General features: G+C 43.2%; 1 protein-coding gene across 3 annotated transcripts in view; it reads left to right on the top strand.

Moving 5' to 3' along the window:
- Positions 1-9,484: 9,484 nt before the first annotated feature.
- The window catches only part of HOMEZ (homeobox and leucine zipper encoding), a 28,320-nt gene continuing 18,387 nt past the window's right edge, over positions 9,485-19,417 (top strand). For all 3 annotated transcript variants that reach the window (XM_073671053.1, XM_073671051.1, XM_073671052.1), the window contains exon 1: positions 9,485-9,739. The gene's annotated coding sequence lies outside the window, so the exon portion shown is untranslated. The remainder of the gene's footprint in view (positions 9,740-19,417) is intronic.

Below are 19,417 nucleotides of genomic sequence, written 5' to 3'. Positions count from 1 at the left end.
ACAGTGCGGTCGGCGTGCCCAGCCGCATAAAGGCAGCAGCACGGCTGATCACTGCACGTGCAGTCGCAAGCACGCAGCGGCTGTGCTATTTAGTGGTGACTAGAATATAACTCCCTATGTTGCCAAGGGCTAATCTAATGGGGTATGTACTGATTCCCACTTCAACTTCACTGACATAACTCGGGAAATAGTCCCTGACGAGCGTTTCGCCGGTATACCGGTTTTTCCTAAGGTGCTGCAGATGGATGGTGGATGCAATTTCTTGGTGGTGTACACCTGTGAATAGTGGTCTTATGAGATATGACTTATGTTTTTCATGTCTTATTATTATAGGGGCACTCAGAGTATTTTGCTGTCAAAGGGGTAAAATGTGGACACTGTTTTCTAGGGCATTTGCAGAGGGCATTAATATTTTCTAGCGGGCAGTTTTACCATCTAGAGGGCACAAAGGAGATATTATTATTATATAAGGGGCACAGTGATGGGCATTACTGTGTGTGCCAGTAAGAGGAGTGCTGTTATTGTGCCAAACAGCAGGCGCAGTAATATGGCAGCAGTGTCTCAGTATTAGGGTATCAGTAGGGTGAGGCGTTTGTGCATACTGGGAATAGATTGGGACGGTGTTGGAAATGTGAGAAGTCAAATGTGTCTTTGATGTAATTTCTGCAGACGAGTCATGGCTGGAGAAGTTGTCATGATGGGCTGGGCCAGATGGAAAAGACGAGAAACATGAACGACTCCATCAGAAAGAACGTCAGCTGTAAGTTACTATCTTGTAGACTGTGAGCCCTTGCGGGCAGGGTCATCTTTCCTCCTGTACCAGTCGGTGACTTGTATTGTTTAAGATTATTGTACATGTTTTTTATTGTGTATACCCCTTTTCACATGTAAAGCGCCATGAAATAAATGGCACTATAATAATATATAACTGTACTGTAATCTTAAATGACCTAAGACTAACATCCCCATAATCCGAACCTTGCACCTCCGTCTCCAAGACTTATCTCGTGCTGCGCCAGTTCTCTGGAATGCACTACCCCAGGCGATCTGACTGGTGCCTAGCTCCCACGTCTTCAAGTGCGCTTTAAAAACCTATCTCTTTAAACAAGCCTACCACCTCAACTACTCAGTAAACTAACTTTCCCCTGTTCCCTCCTTCTAAATATTATTCAGAATCTGTTCCCTACTATTCATCTGTCTCCACACCCTCCATGCACAAGATACCAGCACTCGATATTTGAGTATTGCACTTAAACATACTGGCTGATGACTGGATCATGCAGCTTTATATTAAAATCCCTATTTATTATAATTGCCAGACCTGAAATAACAAGCACTTTTCACCTACTGTGTCCCCCCATTTCCTTGTAGAATGTAAGCTTGCGAGCAGGGACCTCACTCCTTATGTAACTGTTTTACCTTGTATTGAATTTATTGTTTGTACATGTCCCCACTTAATTGTAAAGTGCTGCGGAATATGTTGGCGTTATATAAATAAAAATTATTATTATTATTATCACTTGTATGTTCTGCAGGACTGGTGTCTACCACTATATGGCATCATATGGTGGTAATATCAGTGTGCCACCATAGTTGTAATCAGGGTTACTGGTTGGGGGCCCACTCAAATGTTTGACCCCCCACCCCGCTACGCCTCTGTGTGACCACATTTGAAACCTGCAGCAACTTCGGTGTGGACCGGAGGTCAGTTTATGTATGTGTTTGAGACTTAGAATGAGGCTAGAAGAGAATAAGACACAAACATAATTAACTATAAGAACCATTTTTATGCCATAAAAAACAGCAACGAACACCACAAAACTAGTAAAGCCCCCCACAAATGATGAATTAGGATCTGTGTTTCTTACACGTGGCACAAAGGACACATGCAGGAACAGGTACAGGAACTTAAGGCTTTTCTTAATTTTATTAAGGCTTTTCATTGGTATTTTGTTAAAAAAAATTGCAAATTTTTGCTGCACATAAGTTCTGCGCTAAAATGTGCAACTTTTGCTTCTCTTGACAATTTTCAAAAGTGATGATAAATGTATTGTTTGCTTGTTGGGAGGAGACCATGGATAACCAAGGTCTGACAAATTTAGACTTGGGCACAAATTAAAGCAAAACTTTACATCTAATCATCACAGGAATAGAGTTCAATTTCTGGCACACGGACAGCCAAAGAAAGGAACTTCTACTCTATAGTTAGTTCTACATAGTTCTACTCTAGCCAGTTCACTTTGAAGACTTCCATAGACATTGAATTAATGTCTAATGTCGGCTGACCCTATTTAGTCGAATGTGATTTTGGCCAATTATTAGCTAATTTGTCATTGTTTCTCTTATGCCATATGGCATACAAGGTCAGTTCTAATGCAGGATTGGTCTGTCACAGATGACCTCTACTCTATTTTAAGTTGGATATGGTTGTAAGATTTTCTGGATTTAGATATTAGAGGAATATGAAATGACTTGCTCAAGACTATCATGTAGGAATATACTCGGCAAGCATCTAGTGACTCAGTTTTCCATGATGCTTCTTGACTTTGTTGTCTGACTGTGTGGGGTCACTGTGGAAAAGGAAACCACCACAAGTCATATGTACTGGCTGCAGCAGGGTTTGTTTTTCCTTTTTTATCCCCCCACAACCCTTTTCTTCATTGACAAAATTCAATGGAACTGCAACAGCTGTGTGCAAAGGAGTGGGGGTGGGATGGAGCCAGACCTTTTGTCACTGACCAACATTTCAGGGTATGCAGACCAGCAGCATTACAATGGGTTGTTCTAGTTTTCCCTGGCACAAGTTTTATTGCACCTCCTCCAGCCTTTTTTTCCACAGTTCATAAATAGCATAGAGAAAAGACTAAAACAAATGCAAACTGCAACCATCCATCCTTTGCAGACCTTCAGACACCGCAGCTTCAGAAACGTATGCGTTAACTGGAGACTGAATATAATGGCATGTATTGAGCTGTTCTTGAGCGCACTGGGGGACACAGACAGAAGAGGGCCCCTGTGTAAGAACAATATATGGGCCCTATACAGTCCAATAGCTCATCGTAATGTGCAATTCCACCTGCTTTGGAGATAGAAATGGGCCCCCTCACCTCTGGCTCAGTGCGGTTAAACAGGTTTTAACAATGATATGTCTGCCCCTGCATGAGCGTTTCATGACAGCACCTTGTGGCTCAGTGGTTAGCATTGTTTCTTTACAGCTTTGGGGTGAAATCCTACCAAGGGCAACATCTCCGTCACGCTAAAAACATACTGATAAGGAATATATATTGTGAGACCTAATGGAGACAGTGATGGTAATTTCTTTAAAGTGTGGAATACCACGGTGTTGTTATATATTTACAGATGCCAATATAGCCTATGGGTGATGGATACCACATCGATCACAGGCACCTATCACCCATAAGCTATAATGGCTTCGCTGAAATAAATATGCCAGAAAAAGCTATTCTATACGGTTAACAGATGTCATACAGAGCTTAAAAATGTGGCATTTATCCTAAAAACACAATGGGCCCGATTCATCATTTGCGTGGTTCATTAATTTTTGACAAATTTTAAAAAATGCTTTATATTTGTCTTTAACCTGTTTAAGAAATATTAAATACAAACAGTCGCATGTTTTCGGAAAATTTCACAAAATTTGAGCCAAAATATCTGGCATACATAAGATCATTGCAGGAGTGGACTTGAGTACATTTGTGCCAAAACATTGCACCTTTTTAAAAAGTTGCAAGTGATGGATTGAAAGACCTCTCAAAACCTCAATCCCGGCCCATGATGGCATACATTGTAAAAAAAAGGTGAACACAAATAAAACAGACTTTTAAAAAGGCGCAAATTAAAAGAAGGCAGAAAAACACCAAAACGCTAGTAAAAAAACCCCACAAAATGCACAAATGTAATTAGGAATCGGGCCCAATGGCTCCATGTAATCAAGACTAGCATTTTACATGCCAGTCTTGATGAAGGGTCAGCTGGAGTAAGATGTGCCAACTTCATTATTTGTGTGAATTGTACTTCAGGTAGGGTCTGAAGTATATTTCTGTCGATATTTACACCACTTTTGTTGCATACATTTTGATGAATCTGATGGGCAGTGCGCAGCCATCTCCTTTTCGTTAAGCTGCCTTACTTTTCAGTAAGGTGGCAGACCTGGAGAAAAATCCTAGAAAATCGCACAATTTTGGCACAAATGCAAAATGCTGCAACATTTCAAGCAATTTTACACCAGAAAACTGGTGAAAACTGTGTTATGAATTGGAGCCTTTGTGTGAAAGAACCCTAAAAATAATAATACAGATAGCAAGGCATTTTGCATGCCGCAGGGTGCTCAATGAGATCAATGGATGTACGGTCATACTTTGAAACTAACATTGTATTTCCCCAAGAACAATAAAATATGGGGTCTTCCAGCAGGAGGCACCCCCTTCAATACCTTTTGTATCTGTCCTTTTCAGTAGTCAAATGTCTGTGTGGATGGGACCTACCCACATTGCTTCATGTATGCAGGGTGTTTGATTCCCTCATACAAATTAGATTAATATTGGCTTGACCAGTTGAATATCTAATGTGTATGAGGGGCTCCTGACTCTCCCAAAACAAATGATTTTGGGAGAGAGAGGAATCAGGTATGTTGAATGTTAATGACTGATTGTTTTATTTCCAAAAGAGATAAGCTGCAGCCAAACGTGTCTGACAGTACCTATAACCAATTGGTGCGTGCACTTTTTACTTCAATGGGCAGCCGCAGATTGGTGATTTTAGTAATTCAAAAGGCATTTACACTGCAATAACGAGCATTGTTAAAAACGCACGTTTTACAATTACCTTGCAGTGTAAACAGACTGCCGAGCAAAACGCTCGTTGTTCATAGGGTGAAGTTAACTTTTGCGCAGCATAAAAGATCATCGTTATCGGCGGTGCCGAGGACAATGGCAGCCCATAGCCACTAGTATACGTTGCTTAATGCGCATGGTTTACCTGGGTCTGCCTGTGTAAACAGGTATTCAGGTCATGCCACCGCTCGGTTTGTGTAAATAAACCCTAACATAACATTTTTTTTGTAAATATTCCTAATGGCCCCCTAAAAAACGCAACTTTCTAGCAAAAGTTAGGTCTGAATTTGCAAGTTGTGAGATCCCCGCATGCAGAGCAGAATTCCACAACCCTCTGTGGCCTCTTTTGGTTTAGTTCACAGCATGAGATCTCCTGACAACATACAAGATATCGCACTTCCACTATGCATGCTGGCATCCTACAACCAGGAAGTTTAAACCCTGACTTTTGCTATAAAGTTAAGTCCTTTAGAGGGCCATTACGTACATTGGTCAACAATTTTTAAAATACATGTTAATAACTAAAATCACTAATCTGTGCCAGCCCATTGTTTTGGTAAATAAAATGGTAGCCACAGATTGGTGATGGGTACTTTTTACGGCTCGTTTACACAGGCCAAGTTTTTCTCAAAATCGAGCATCGATTACATCGACACGACACATCGATCAACGCTCATTTCATGGTTCCTTCACATGGTCCGACACAAATGGGGCAGAACAAATGTTATTATGATTTAAGGATCTGCCTGAATGATCCAATCAGATGACGAATGAGCATTTTCTTCACTTGTCGGCATGTTTACATACTTATGAATACTCACTTGCTGATCAGCCTGTGTAAATAGATGCTTACTCTGTTCTCCCCATTGAAAACACTGCATACTCAGGACTTACCAGACACCATAGGCCCATTATATATTTGGTTCAATTTAAAGGGAACCTGACAGGTCCGCCATGCCCTCTAAACCACCAGCATTTCTCTACACCCTGCCTAACAAGCCTTTTATAGTGTTTGACATATTAACCGATCTTTAAAAAAGTATTTTTACAGTCCCTTATTAATATGCAAATTAACCTTTTGACTAGTTGATGGGACCTTGGTTTCTCCAGACTAGTCTTCCCACTCAGCATATTATCACACCCCTGTGGGTGTGGTGACATGATTTGCAAGAGGGGCACTGTGCATGTCCTGAAGCAGAGAAGAAGCTTGACTTTAACAAAGGAGCTAAAGATCAAGCTTCTTCTCTGCTTCAGGACATGCACAGTGCCCCTCTTGCAAATCATGTCACCACACCCACAGGGGTGTGATAATATGCTGAGTGGGACGACTAGTCTGGAGAAACCAAGGTCCCATCAACTAGTCAAAAGGTTAATTTGCATATTAATAAGGGACTGTAAAAATACTTTTTTAAAGATCGGTTAATATGTCAAACACTATAAAAGGCTTGTTAGGCAGGGTGTTTATAAAAGAATAGAGAAATGCCGGTGGTTTGGAGGGCATGGCGAACCTGTCAGGTTCCCTTTAAGACTAAATGTACACTGCCTACATTAGATGCTTTGGTACGTGTGTGTGTGTGTGTACACGTGTACAGCCCTGTTTCTCTGTTACAAGATAATGATTAATGGGCTTCATTTATCAAAACTGTAGTACAGTAAAACAGTCTTTGTATTGGAAATGGCTTAATCAATGGCAAAAAAAGAAAATTGACAACCATGTGTTCAGACCCTGATCGTTGTTGCCAAGGGAATTGTGAGAATTTGTCATGAAAATTATGTGGCAGGTGTGCGTCTACAGAACAACGGGGCTGATACATCAAAATATTTAGTCAGAAAACTGGTGTTCTACACTTTGAAGAGTCGTACATTTTTTGCACAATGCAAAGTTGTGCAAACATTTTATAACTTTTGGCATTTTACCCCAGTTTTTGGGCGGCTCCATTCTTTAACTGAACTGACTTTTCTGTCTAAGAACCCAGAGGCGCACACCACTGTTAAGACAAGACATACGCTACTTAATGAATTCAAAGTATCTTATTCCTGCACACCCCTAATTAAAAGCAGTGTACAAAACAGCAGTCCTAAGAAATCAGGGTAAAATGTGTCGACCTGTGAAATCACTTCACTTGGAAGCCATACCAAGGGTCCGTTGCATAGGAGATAAGGTGCGTTTACACCTAATATCTGGCGGCACTATATCCCTGCTGATCAACAACTTGGAGGCATTTTAGTACCGATTGCACAGACCTACTGCACACAGAACAATCAGGAATAAATCACTCAGTGCCCATAGGCTGCCACTGCTCTCGGCAGAGCAAGACCTTACACAATTTACAGTGTGTGCAGAATTATTAGGCAAGTTGTATTTTAGAGGATTATTTTTATTATTGATCAACAACTATGTTCTCAATCAACCCAAAAGACTCATAAATATCCAAGCTTAATATTTTTGGAAGTTGGAGTGGTTTTTTTTTTTTTAGATTTGGCTATCTTAGGAGGATATCTGTTTATGCAGGTAACTATTACTGTGCCGAAGTATTAGGCAACTTAATAAAACCAAATATAATCCCATCTCACTTGTTTATTTTCACCAGGTAAACCAATATCAGTGCACAAAATTTATAAATAAACATTTCTGACATGTAAAAAAAATAAATAAATAAATTAGTGACCAATATAGCCACCTTTCTTTATGATGACACTCAACAGCCTTCCATCCATAGATTCTCTCAGTTGCTTGATGTGTTTTCGATCAACATTGCGTGCAGCAGCCACCACAGCCTCCCAGACACTGTTCTGAGAGGTGTACTGTTTTCCCTCCCTGTAGATCTCACATTTTATGATGGACCACAGGTTCTCTATAAGGTTCAGATCAGGTGAACAAGGGGGCCATGTCATTATTTTTTCTTCTTTTAGACGTTTACTGGCCAGCCACGCTGTGGAGTAGTTGGATGCATGTGATGGAGCATTGTCCTGCATGAAAATCATGTTTTTCTTGAACGATACCGACTTCTTCCTGTACCACTGCTTGAAGAAGTTGTCTTCCAGAAACTGGCAGTAGGTCTGGGAGTTGAGCTTCACTCCATCCTCAACCTGAAAAGGTCCCACAAGTTCAACTTTGATGATACCAGCCCATACCAGTACCCCAACTCCACCTTGCTGGCGTCTGAGTCGGAGTGGAGCTCTCTGCCCTTTACTGATCCAGCCTCTGGCCCATCAAGAGTCACTCTCATTTTATCAGTCTATAAAACCTTTGAAAAATCAGTCTTAAGATATTTCTTGGCCCATTCTTGAAGTTTTATCTTATGTTTCTTGTTCAAAGGTGGTCGTTTTTTCAGCCTTCCTTACCTTGGCCATGTCCCTGAGTATCGCACACCTTGTGCTTTTTGATACTCCAGTAACGTTGCAGCTCTGACATATGGCAAAACTGGTGGCGAATGGCATCTTGGCAGCTTCACGCTTGATTTTCCTCAATTCATGGGCAGTTATTTTGCGCCTTTTTTGGCCAACACGCTTCTTGCGACCCTGTTGGCTATTTGCCATGAAACGCTTGATTGTTCGGTGATCACGCTTCAAAAGTTTGGAAATTTCAAGACTGCTGCATCCCTTTGCAAGACATCTCACAATTTTGGACTTTTCAGAGCCCGTCAAATCTCTCTTCTGACCCATTTTGCCAAAGGAAAGGAAGTTGCCTAATAATTTAGCACACCTTATATAGGGTGTTGATGTCATTAGTCAACACCCCTCCTCATTAGAGATGCACATCACCAGATTTACTTAATTGGTAGTTGGCTCTCAAGCCTATGCAGCTTGGAGTAGGACAACATGTATAAAAAGTATCATGTGACCAAAATACTCATTTGCCTAATAATTCGGCACACAGTGTATATGCTGCTGAGAACGATGATCTTATGGGCAAACCTAAAGATCATTTCATAGGAGGAATGAGCATTTTGTTCGTCTGTTGAATGACTGGCAGTCCCTAGGAATCCATGGTCGCTATAATCCTGCAGTGTAAATGGACCTTTATAGAAGGGGGATAAACACAAGTGTGTGGCGGTGTATTGTAAGCGGCCATTTGTATTATAAGCAATGAAGCATGGACCTAACCGAGTGTGTAATTCACAGAACAATAGAGGCTGGCACAGGACATTCACAGGAGCAGCAGCCGGGGCATGGTCCAAAGTCCAGCTTTTAGGCCACGTGCACATGTTGAGTATTTGGTCAGTATTTGTAAGACAAAACCAGGAGTGGAACAATCAGAGGAAAAGTATAATAGAAACACGTCACCACTTCTGTATTTATCACCCACTCCTGGTTTCGGCTCACAAATACTGATGTAAAATACGGAACATGTGACCGTGGCCTAAGTGTGCGACTCGAGGCGCACAAGGGCTCCGGACCGCCGTCTCGTGGCGCGCACACGGACTGCTTCTAGGATTCTGGGCAGTCTCTCCTGAGACACAACTCCTCAGGACACAGGAGCTCACAGCAGGAATCCCCCCTGGGAGCGCCAGGACCCCCACAAGCAGTGCACTCGTTTATTTGTAGTGCTGAGTCCACATCACAGAGCGGCCATTACTGCACAGCACAGATGATGTTGTCACCCCCGCCTCCTCCCAGTCCCACCGCTGCCAGCTCCCAGCATTCTCAGCCCGTCCGTCCCTCCCTTCCTGTTGTTGCACCAATCTGTGTCCCTGTGTGGAGATCCTGGCAACGACCCCCTCCCATCCCAGTGTGATCCCGGACAAGCACAACAACGCGGCTTCCAACCAATAACCTCACGGTGGACGGAGTGTTTGTCTCCAGACGGTGGCGATGTTACGGGGGGCGGCCGGTACAGTCGCTGGTTGCCTGGTGAGCTGAGCTGAGGAGCAGCCCGGCACACGGTGAGTGCGTCCTATATATCAGTCACGTGAGCGGCCGCCTGCCGTGTGCTACGTGTGTGTTGTCTTCCTCCACGTGTTGCCCCGCTCCTGTCTCCCGGTCTGTGGCCCGCGCGCCGTCACCTTGTTTACATTCAGCTGACCCGGGAGCCGCCGCTCTTGACCCCTGGGTGGCAGCACTATGCACTGTCCCCGTGTGTATACGGGTGTGCTGCCTCCCTGTGTTATCATAGGCCTGAGGTGGAAGTGCCCATTATCACACAGCACCAATACCCCTCTGCCTGGACGCGTTGTTTTTGGAGGGTTGTTAAAGTGTCAGTAAATCTCTCCACTCCTTTTGCCAGATGATTTTGGAGAATGCCACTTTCCTCCTTTCAGAAATTGCCATTATATTTGGGGTGATGATAAATAGGGCGATGGAAGCCCAGGACAGCAGCAGAAATCCCTCTCGTGCCCAGTGTATATTGATAAAATCCCTTTACTGTACTGATAACATTTTAGAAATGTCTTACCAGCAAGGGGCCAACCATGGTGACCCAGCCGACCCTGAGAACAGGGTGCCCCCTTGTGCAGAGGCCGACCACATCCAACTGGTAGTATAGAAGTTTTATCTCTAGTCTGTGCTCCCAGTCCCTTATCAGTTACTGCTGGGACCCCACTAATCCCAAGAATAAAGGGGCCACTAGGCCAGTGATTGTCTATCTCCTGAACACCCGCTGTGCATGGAGCTACTCGGGCCCCATTCACTGGTTTGCAAATCTCTGCTCAGCAGGTGGCAGGGACATCTCTGGGCAGTAAAGATACTGAATGGACATTTTCGGGATTGGCGGGGTCCCAGTAGTTCCACCCCACTAGCCAGATATATTGTAATGCCATAGATGTGACTGCATGCTGGGAGCGTGGGGTAGGGTCTCCTATAAATGTGCGGAGCAACTCTTCATTGAAGTTGTGTATTTCCTCTAGTCAAAGTAGTGTCCCCACACACGTACTGACCATGTCCAACCAGCACTGATGCTATTAGTTTATGTAGGGGCACACTCTTTTGACAAGGGGCATAAGTCTGTGCTTCAATTAGACAATGTTCACACTGAAGCAGGTTTTCATGTGATTTTAGAACAGAGGGTACTCTTTGAATACCCTTCCCATTCCTTGCACTGAGAAAACTCACCCATAGTGCTTTTGTTGCTGTATTATTATTCCATGTGGAAAAATAACAGCATGCCAATTCTTGAGGCATTTTCTGCTTAAAAAATGCTCTAAACTTCTCAACCAGTTGAAATCGAAAAAGCACCCCATAGAAAAAAATAAAATCCACATCAAACATATTGTGAACATACCCTTATGATATAATACAGTTAATTTCCAGGAGGAGTAACAGAGGAAAGATACAATCTATGTTCTATTCAATGATTCAGAGTTCTCTTAAAAGCAGTAATATTTGTCAGGAGAGCTGAAAGGTTCTCTTTAACTTGGTCATGGAAATGTGCCCAAATGTACAAGTTTATCCAGCAAGCAGACGTGCATGTACGCTCAGTAATATGAAAGACGGTGCATGCATGTGTGTTCTCAGTGGGGAGAGGGGGATGAGCCACTGGCAGACACCATGGTAAGTGTTACATCTCCTGTGAGAACAAAGGAGTGGTAGTCCAACATTCTTGATACTTTTTTCTAGACATCTGTCATGAAAGGAAAGTCAGGAAACATTACATAGTTGCCTGGATCAGCTGACGTCTACATAATGTGTATAGCCACCTAAATTCTCAGCACTTAAAATCAAAAAGTCATTGTCTCTGAGTGTAATGATAATTTAAAGCTCCCCATACACATTAGATAAAATTGACTGTTGATTATAAGGGACTTCGGACCCTCCCCCGATAGATGATGTCAGGGGAAGAGGAATGTTGAATTTCAGTGTGATCCTTTTGTTCCCTTGGGAGATAAGCTGCTACCAGAAGAGCCTGACAGTGTCTTACCCCCCCACTGGCAAATAAAAACACATACACACTCAGTCTAGCTCAAGGGTATTGGGGGGGGAGGGGGCAGAAGAAATACCTGTTGACAAAATGAGTTAGACTTAAAGAGGTTGTCCACTACTTTTACATTGATGCCCTATCCGCTGGCACCCCCGCTGATCAGCTGGCATCGGTGGCAGCACTGTCTTGCGGAGCTGGCCGTCTACATGTAGTGGATAGGACAGAGCTGTGGAGTCGGTAAGCCAAACCTCCGACTCCTCAATTTCCATGACTCCGACTCCCTCATACATGGCTCATGTTTAAGTGATAAATTTACTGTAGCACAGATTCATCTCAGCTAAAAGTCTAGACCCTTAGATCAGGAATAGGACAGACATTTATAGGACATTTCATAACTTTCCCAAATTCTTATGAAAAAATATTCCCCACATTCTGCATTGAACTACTGTACCCAATTTATTATATATTTCAGGAGTCAGAGTTGGTCCATTTTATACTGACTCCACCAAAATGTGCTCTGACTCCACAGCCCTGGATAGGGCATCAGTGTAAAAGTAGTGGACAACCTCTTCAATGCTATTAAAGGTTTATGGGTGGCTTAATATGTGTAAGGCCTCATTCACACATCCGTGTTTAAACATGTACGTGAAATAATTGTTACTAGTGTCAGTGTTTTGTGTCAATGGTCCGTATTTAACATCAGTGTGGCTGTCTGTTTTTCACGGATGGATGGATATATAAATAAATTACAAAGCTTCTATCCTTTTCCATATTTAAAGCACCACTCCAGCATTTTTTTTAATGCACTGCTGGAGTGGTGCCATAAATGTAATTCCCCTGTCTCATACTCACCTGCTGCCTTCATCCTTTTCAAGCGTCGCTCCTTTCGGTCTCTGGCGAAAAGTGACCTGCCGACAGTTCAAGTTTTTGCTGGAGGAGCCGGAGGTCACTTTTCAATACATCTCTATGAGAGCTTCGTTCTGGCTCTTATAGTCTTGCATTGAGCTCTTGTGATGTAACTTCTGACTTCCAGCCAGTCAAAATTTACGGGCACCATATGGTGCCGAGGGACTGGAGCAGTGTCAGTAGAAGGTGAGTATAAGAAAGGGGGCAGGCGGCTTACATTTAAAGCGTCACTCCAGCACTAAACAAAACAAAAAACTGGAATGGTGCTTTAAACAGACAGCACATGGACGACACACTGATGCCATCTGTGGGCTGTACATGTTTTTCACGGACCCATAGACTTGTATTGCCCGTGTCATCCATGCTGCCTGAAAAAAAAACATACATGTGAATAGCACCTTTTGATTATAATGGGTACATGTACTATCCATGAAAAAAAAAGATACAACACGAACGTCTGAATGAGGCCTAAGGTAGCCCGATGCCTGTTGTCATGTTTCTACATAGATCTGTACTGGAGTTTATTTTGCTCTCCCTTGTAAAATAAATCTAATTGACAGAGAGAATGCAAATCGATTTGCAGGATCTGGTCCAGCAGCCACATCAGTAATCTGTCCGTCAGATGGGAGCCCTACGATCCGCCTCTGACCTGCCAGCATCTGCGACTCTTTTAGGCGGCCTGGTGCAACGTCGCATGTGCAGAACACCGCAAGGATACCATTGCACCAGGATGGCTAATCAAGAGGAGTCGAGTATGCCGTCATGTAAGAGGCAGTTTGTAGGGCTTCATCTCGGCAGCCAGGGCTGTAAAGTCTGTAAGCCAAACCTCCGACTTCTCAATTTCCACGACTCCGACTCCCTCATACATGCCTCATGTTTAAGTGATAAATTTACTGTAGCACAGATTTATCTCAGCTAAAAGTCTAGACCCTTAGATCAGGAATAGGACAGATATTTATAGGACATTTCATAACTTTCCCAAATTCTTATGAAAAAATATTCCCCACAAACTGCATTGAACTACTGTACCCAATTTATTATATATTTTAGGAGTCGTAGTCTGTCCATTTTATACCGACTCCACAGCCCTGTCGGCAGCAACTTATTACCGATATGGCCGCTATATCTGGTTTTGGAATCTATTTGCACCATCTCTAATGCTCGGCTAATCCAAATTTTTTATTTTTTAGGTTGTCTAAAAACCTGGGTTTAAAAATGTTAGATACCGTATTTCCCCAAAAATAAGCCCTAGCATGATTTTTGGAGTATGATTGAAGTATATGCCCTACTTCAAAAATAAGCCCTAGTTACAGTCAGGGCCAGTGTTTAGGAGGGGGTAACACTAGACAATTGTCCAGGGTCACCAGCAGAGTCTTAGGGGGCACCAAGCGTTTCCCTTCCGAGGTTAAGATTGCCTAGGACCTTTGGTGACATCACAGGGACCGGAGCGGAGCTAAAGGTCCTTTAAATGCGGGTGTCTAGAGGCACTGAAGAGGAGACAGGGTGGTATGTACCCTACGTGCAATGCATGTGTATTTGCAGTGTGTGTGATGACATTAGATTTGAATAAATGTTGATACCTTGTTCAGGAAGAATTGTGGATTGTTGTTCATGGGGAAAAAAACTAAGACATCCCCTGAAAATAAACCCTAACCCATCTTTCGGAGCAAGAAATAATAGAAGACCCTGTCTTATTTTCGGGGAAACACTGTAGATGCACACAGAAACTACTACTACCACGACTAGGACAACCCCTTCTTGATCTAAATGTTTGGCCCGATAAAATAAAAAAGCTTATACTCACGGCCCATATTGGCACTCGCGGTCCTGCAATGGCAGAGCTGTACTTGAGGAGGGTGGGTAACAGCTTTTTTTTTATTATAACCAAGCGCTGGCCAATGTGGTTAGCTAAAGATACTTTCACATGTTGCGTGTTTGCAGCATTTCTTTTTTTCAGCGTTTCCTTCTCATGCACACGAGAAAGTGCAATGAGAAGGTGAAAAAAACACACTGCAAAAAATAACTAAAATGTTTGTATAAATATGCACACACTTAGGCCACGGCCCCACTATCAGTATTTGGTCAGTATTCGGTCAGTATTTTTTCTCAGGAGTGGGAGCCAAAACCAGGTGAGGAACAATCAGAGAAAAGGTCTAATAGAAGCAAGTCACCAATTCTGCATTTATCACCCACTCCTGGTTTTGGCTCCCACTCCTGAGAAAAAAATACTGACCAAATACTGATAGTGGGGTCGTGGCCTTAAACTACTATATTTTTCGGACTATGAGACGCACCGGAGCATAAGACGCACCTAGGTTTTAGAGGAGGAATGTAGAAAAAAAAATTAAGCAAAAAATGTGGTCATGATGCACTGTTATGGGGGAGGGGGACTGCTGCTAACAGTTATATGGGTAATATCCCCCAATTCTGTACTAATATCCCTCATCCTGGTATGCATTGCACCCCTCTTCCTGGTATTCATTTTCTTTAGCAGCGGGGACAGTGTAGGGTGCAGCAGCCGCTTCTGCCTCCTATGCCCCGCTCCCCTCACCACCCACAGCCACAAGACATTAAATTAGAAGGTTCGGACTATAATACGCACCCCCCCACTTTCCTCCAAAGTTTTGGAGGAAAAAAGTGCGACTTATAGTCTGAAAAATACAGTAATACTTTGTTGAAATACCCTTTTAATTTATGACAGCATTCAGTCTTTTTGGGTAAGAATCTGTCAGATATTGAGGGTATCTGCTGTGTACAGCCCTCTTCAGGTCAACCCACACATTTTCAATTGGTTCCAGGTCTGGGCTTTGGATGGACCATTCCAAAACTTTGATCTTCTCGCATTCTTTTGTTAGGGTTGTTGTCTTGCTGAAAGGTGAAATTCCTCTTCATATTCAGCTTCTTAGCAGAGGCCTGAAGGGTTTGTTTGCAAAATTGACTGATATTTGGAACTGTTCATAATTCCCTCCACCTTGAGGGCCCCAGTTCCAGCTGTCAAACATCCCCCAAAACATAAAACTGCCTCCACCATGCTTCACTGTGGGTATGGTATTCTTTTGGTAATGTGCGGTGTTGGCTTTGTTGCTTTGTTGATCTAATATCGCATGTCTGAGTGACAAAAGTATGTGAACCTTTTAGGATTAGCTGATTATTTGAAGGGGAAATTAGTGTCTACTGCTTTCAATCAATGGGATGACAATCGGGCTGCCTGTTTTATTTAAAGAACTGGGATCTATAAAAGTCTGATCTTCACAGCAGACTTTTGTGGCAGTGTGTCCTAGAGCGAATAAAGGAGATTTCTGAGAAAAATCAGCAGTTCTTCTGAAGATCATCAGGCTATAAAAGCTTACAAATCTATCTCAAGTGTTTGGACTCCACCAATCCACAGTCAGATTGTTTTCAAATGGAGGAAATTGAAAACCATTACTACCCTCCCTAGGAGTGGTCTGCCAACAAAGATCACTCCAAGAGCAAAGTCTATAAAAGTCTGTGAGGCCACACATGATCTCAAGGTAGCCTCTAAGCACTTAAATCTTCTCTTACATTAGCTAATGTTAATGTTCATAAGTCCATCATCAGAACAACAATAAATACCAATGGTGTGCATGTCAGGATTGCTCAATGAGAAAGCAACTGCTCTCCAAAAAGAACATTGCTGCCCATTTGCAGTTTACCAAAGATTGCACTCGGGGCGGTGCCATGATTTAAATATACCTTCCCACCTGCTTATTTTTCTAGATGCAGTTATTGTTTCACAAGGGGTCAGGCTACATACTAAAAGCAAATGTTCACATACTTTTGCCACTTAGACATGTAATATTGGATTATATTTCTAATTTTAAAAATGATCATGTCTAACATTTTTGACTGTTTTGTTTGATTTGGTTCTCTTTATTTATTCATAGGACTTGTGTGGAAATCTGATGTAAGTTTAGGTCAAATTTATTCAGAAATATCAAAAATTCTGAAGGGTTCACAAACTTTAGCACTAGTGTAGCATGGAGCCATTTAGAAAGGAGAAGCTGGTGTGTAGTATTTGATTTCTTTTCAAACTGTGAGGTGCCCCAATGTTGTTGAATCATAGAAGTGATCATATTTTTGCGCTGTTTTTTTTTTTTGTTTCTATGGCTTTATGAATCTATACTTTAGGTACATAATTGACTCCTTCTGTACTTATTCGAATATTGTAGTGGATATTGGAGACAAAAAAGTAAAATGAAGAGAGATTCTACATTTTGGCGTCTATTTTCACTATGGATGGTAAGGCTCAGACATTCTGTCTACAAAAACAAAACACTGCTGTAGTTGATGCACACTTGTGGGACATGGGTCACACCAGAATATGGTGACCCTCATCCTACAACACAGATAGCAGGAGCTCACAAGGGGTCACTCTTGGATCATGTGACCCAATAATATATAATAATAATAGTCTTTATTTATATAGAGCCAACATATTCCGCAGCGCTTAACAATTCACAGGTTCATATACAACAGTCATAAGTAACATAGCTAAAGATAATACAATAATTACAGCAAAAATAATGACAACCCTGCTCGTAAGAGCTTACAATCTACAATGAGGTGGGGGTGACACAAAGTACAATGGCTTATTTACAAGGATGGTCCAGCCATCTTGAGGGGATGAGGGATAGATAAAGGCTGCATGAGCTCATCACCAGCCAGTATCTGTAGTGCTTTTGGGTTCGGTGGAGACTTATGTTTGGAGAAATAAGGGATGGGCTATAAGAATATAAAAGGACTTCGATTAGGGAAGGTGATAGGCTGCTTTAAACAGGTGTGTTTTTAGGGAGCGCCTAAAACTGTGTAAGTTGTGGTTCATCCTAATTTCTTGGGGTAGAGCATTCCAAAGAATAGGTGCAGCTCGGGAGAAGTCTTGAAGCCGGGAGTGGGAGGTACGGATTAGTGCGGATGTTAGTCGAAAGTCGCTTGCGGAGCGTAGAGAACGGGTAGGCCAATAAACAGAAATGAGGGAAGAGATGTAGGGGGGTGCCACACTGTGGAGGGCTTTGTGGGTGAGAACAAGCAATTTAAATTGGATCCTATAATTCATGGGCAGCCAGTACAATGACTGGCACAGAGCGGTGGAGTCTGAGTAACGGTTAGCCAAATAGATGACCCTGGCTGCAGCATTAAGGATGGACTGGAGAGGGGAAAGTCGAGTGAGGGGGAGGCCAATTAATAGAGAGTTACAGTAGTCAAGGAGGGAGTGGATCAGGGCAACAGTGAAGGCTTTTGTTGTTTCCAAGGTGAGAAAGGGGCGGATTCTAGAGATGTTCTTCAGGTGCAAGCGACAAGAGCGAGCAAGAGATTGTATGTGGAAGGTGAAGGAGAGATTGGTGTCAAACACAACGCCCAGACAACGCGCCTGCTGGCTCGGCATTATTGTGGTGCCACACATGGAGAGAGAGCTGTCAGATTTAGAGAGGTGAGTAGATGGCGGGAGTAGAAGAAGTTCAGTTTTGGAAAGGTTGAGTTTCAGGTAGAGAGCGGATATGATGTTAGAAACTGCGGCCAGACAGTCACTGGTGTTCTGTAGTACAGCGGGGGTAAGGTCAGGGGATGAGGTGTATAGTTGTGTGTCATCAGCATAACGATGGTACTGAAAGCCAAATTTGCTGATGGTCTGTCCAATTGGGGCTGTGTAGAGAGAGAAGAGAAGAGGGCCAAGGACTGAACCCTGAGGAACCCCAATAGTGAGAGGTAGAGGGGAAGAAGTGGAGCCAGCGAATGATACACTGAAAGAGCGGTCAGATAGGTAGGAGGAGAACCAGGAGAGAGCAGTGTCTTTTATGCCGATTGAGTGGAGCATAGAGAGTAGGAGGTGGTGGTCAACGGTGTCGCAGGCTGCAGAGAGGTCAAGAAGAATGAGCAGAGAATGATCGCCATTATGTTTTGCTGTCAGAAGGTCATTGGTTACTTTGATGAGTGCAGTTTCTGTAGAATGTAGGGGGCGGAAGCCGGACTGTGATGGGTCTAGAAGAGAGTGAGTGGAGAGGTAACTGGTAAGGCGGGAGTGGACCAGGCGCTCCAAGAGTTTAGAGATGAAGGGAAGATTGGAGACTGGTCTGTAGTTGTTTGTGCAGGAAGGGTCAAGAGAGGGCTTTTTTAATAATGGAGTGATGATGGAGTGTTTGAAGGAGGAGGGGAAAATACCAGAAGGGAGAGGGAGAGGTTGAAGATTTTAGTTAGGTGAGTAGTGACGACTGAAGAAAGAGACTGGAGTAGATGTGAGGGGATGGGGTCAGTGGTTCATGTAGTGGGATGAGAAGAAGAGAGGAGCCTGGAGACTTCACCTTCTGTGACTGGGTCAAATGTGGAGAGTGATCCAGAGGGGATGTGGGGGGTGGGAGTCACGGCACTTGGTGGCTGGGAGCTGATTTCCTGACGGATGGTGTCTATTTTCTCTGTGAAGTAGGAGGCCTAGTCCTTGGCACAAATGTCTGCGATGGGGGCCTGCGCTTTAGGACTGAGGAGGGAGTGAAAGGTATCGAAGAGTTTTTTTGGGGTTGTTGGATAGTGAGGATATCAAGGTGGTGAAGTAGGTATGTTTGGCGAGGTGAAGGGCAGAGTTATATGTTTTTAACATAAATTTGTAGTGGATAAAGTTTTCTGGTGTCCGAGTTTTCCTCCATAGGCGTTTGGCACTTCTAGAGCAACGCTGGAGAAATCGGGTTTGCGGTGTAAGCCAGGGCTGTTTTACTCTGTGTTTGGAGGTTCTGAGGGTGAGGGGCGCTACTTGGTCCAGCGTGCTTCTGAGAGTGTCATTGTAGTGGTTTAC

The sequence above is a fragment of the Phyllobates terribilis genome, unplaced genomic scaffold (assembly GCF_046119375.1).
Source record: "Phyllobates terribilis strain yellow unplaced genomic scaffold, ASM4611937v1 Scaffold_1__5_contigs__length_1240528914, whole genome shotgun sequence".
Taxonomy (NCBI): Eukaryota; Metazoa; Chordata; class Amphibia; order Anura; family Dendrobatidae; genus Phyllobates; species Phyllobates terribilis.
This window is presented reverse-complemented; position numbering and strand designations above follow the sequence as displayed.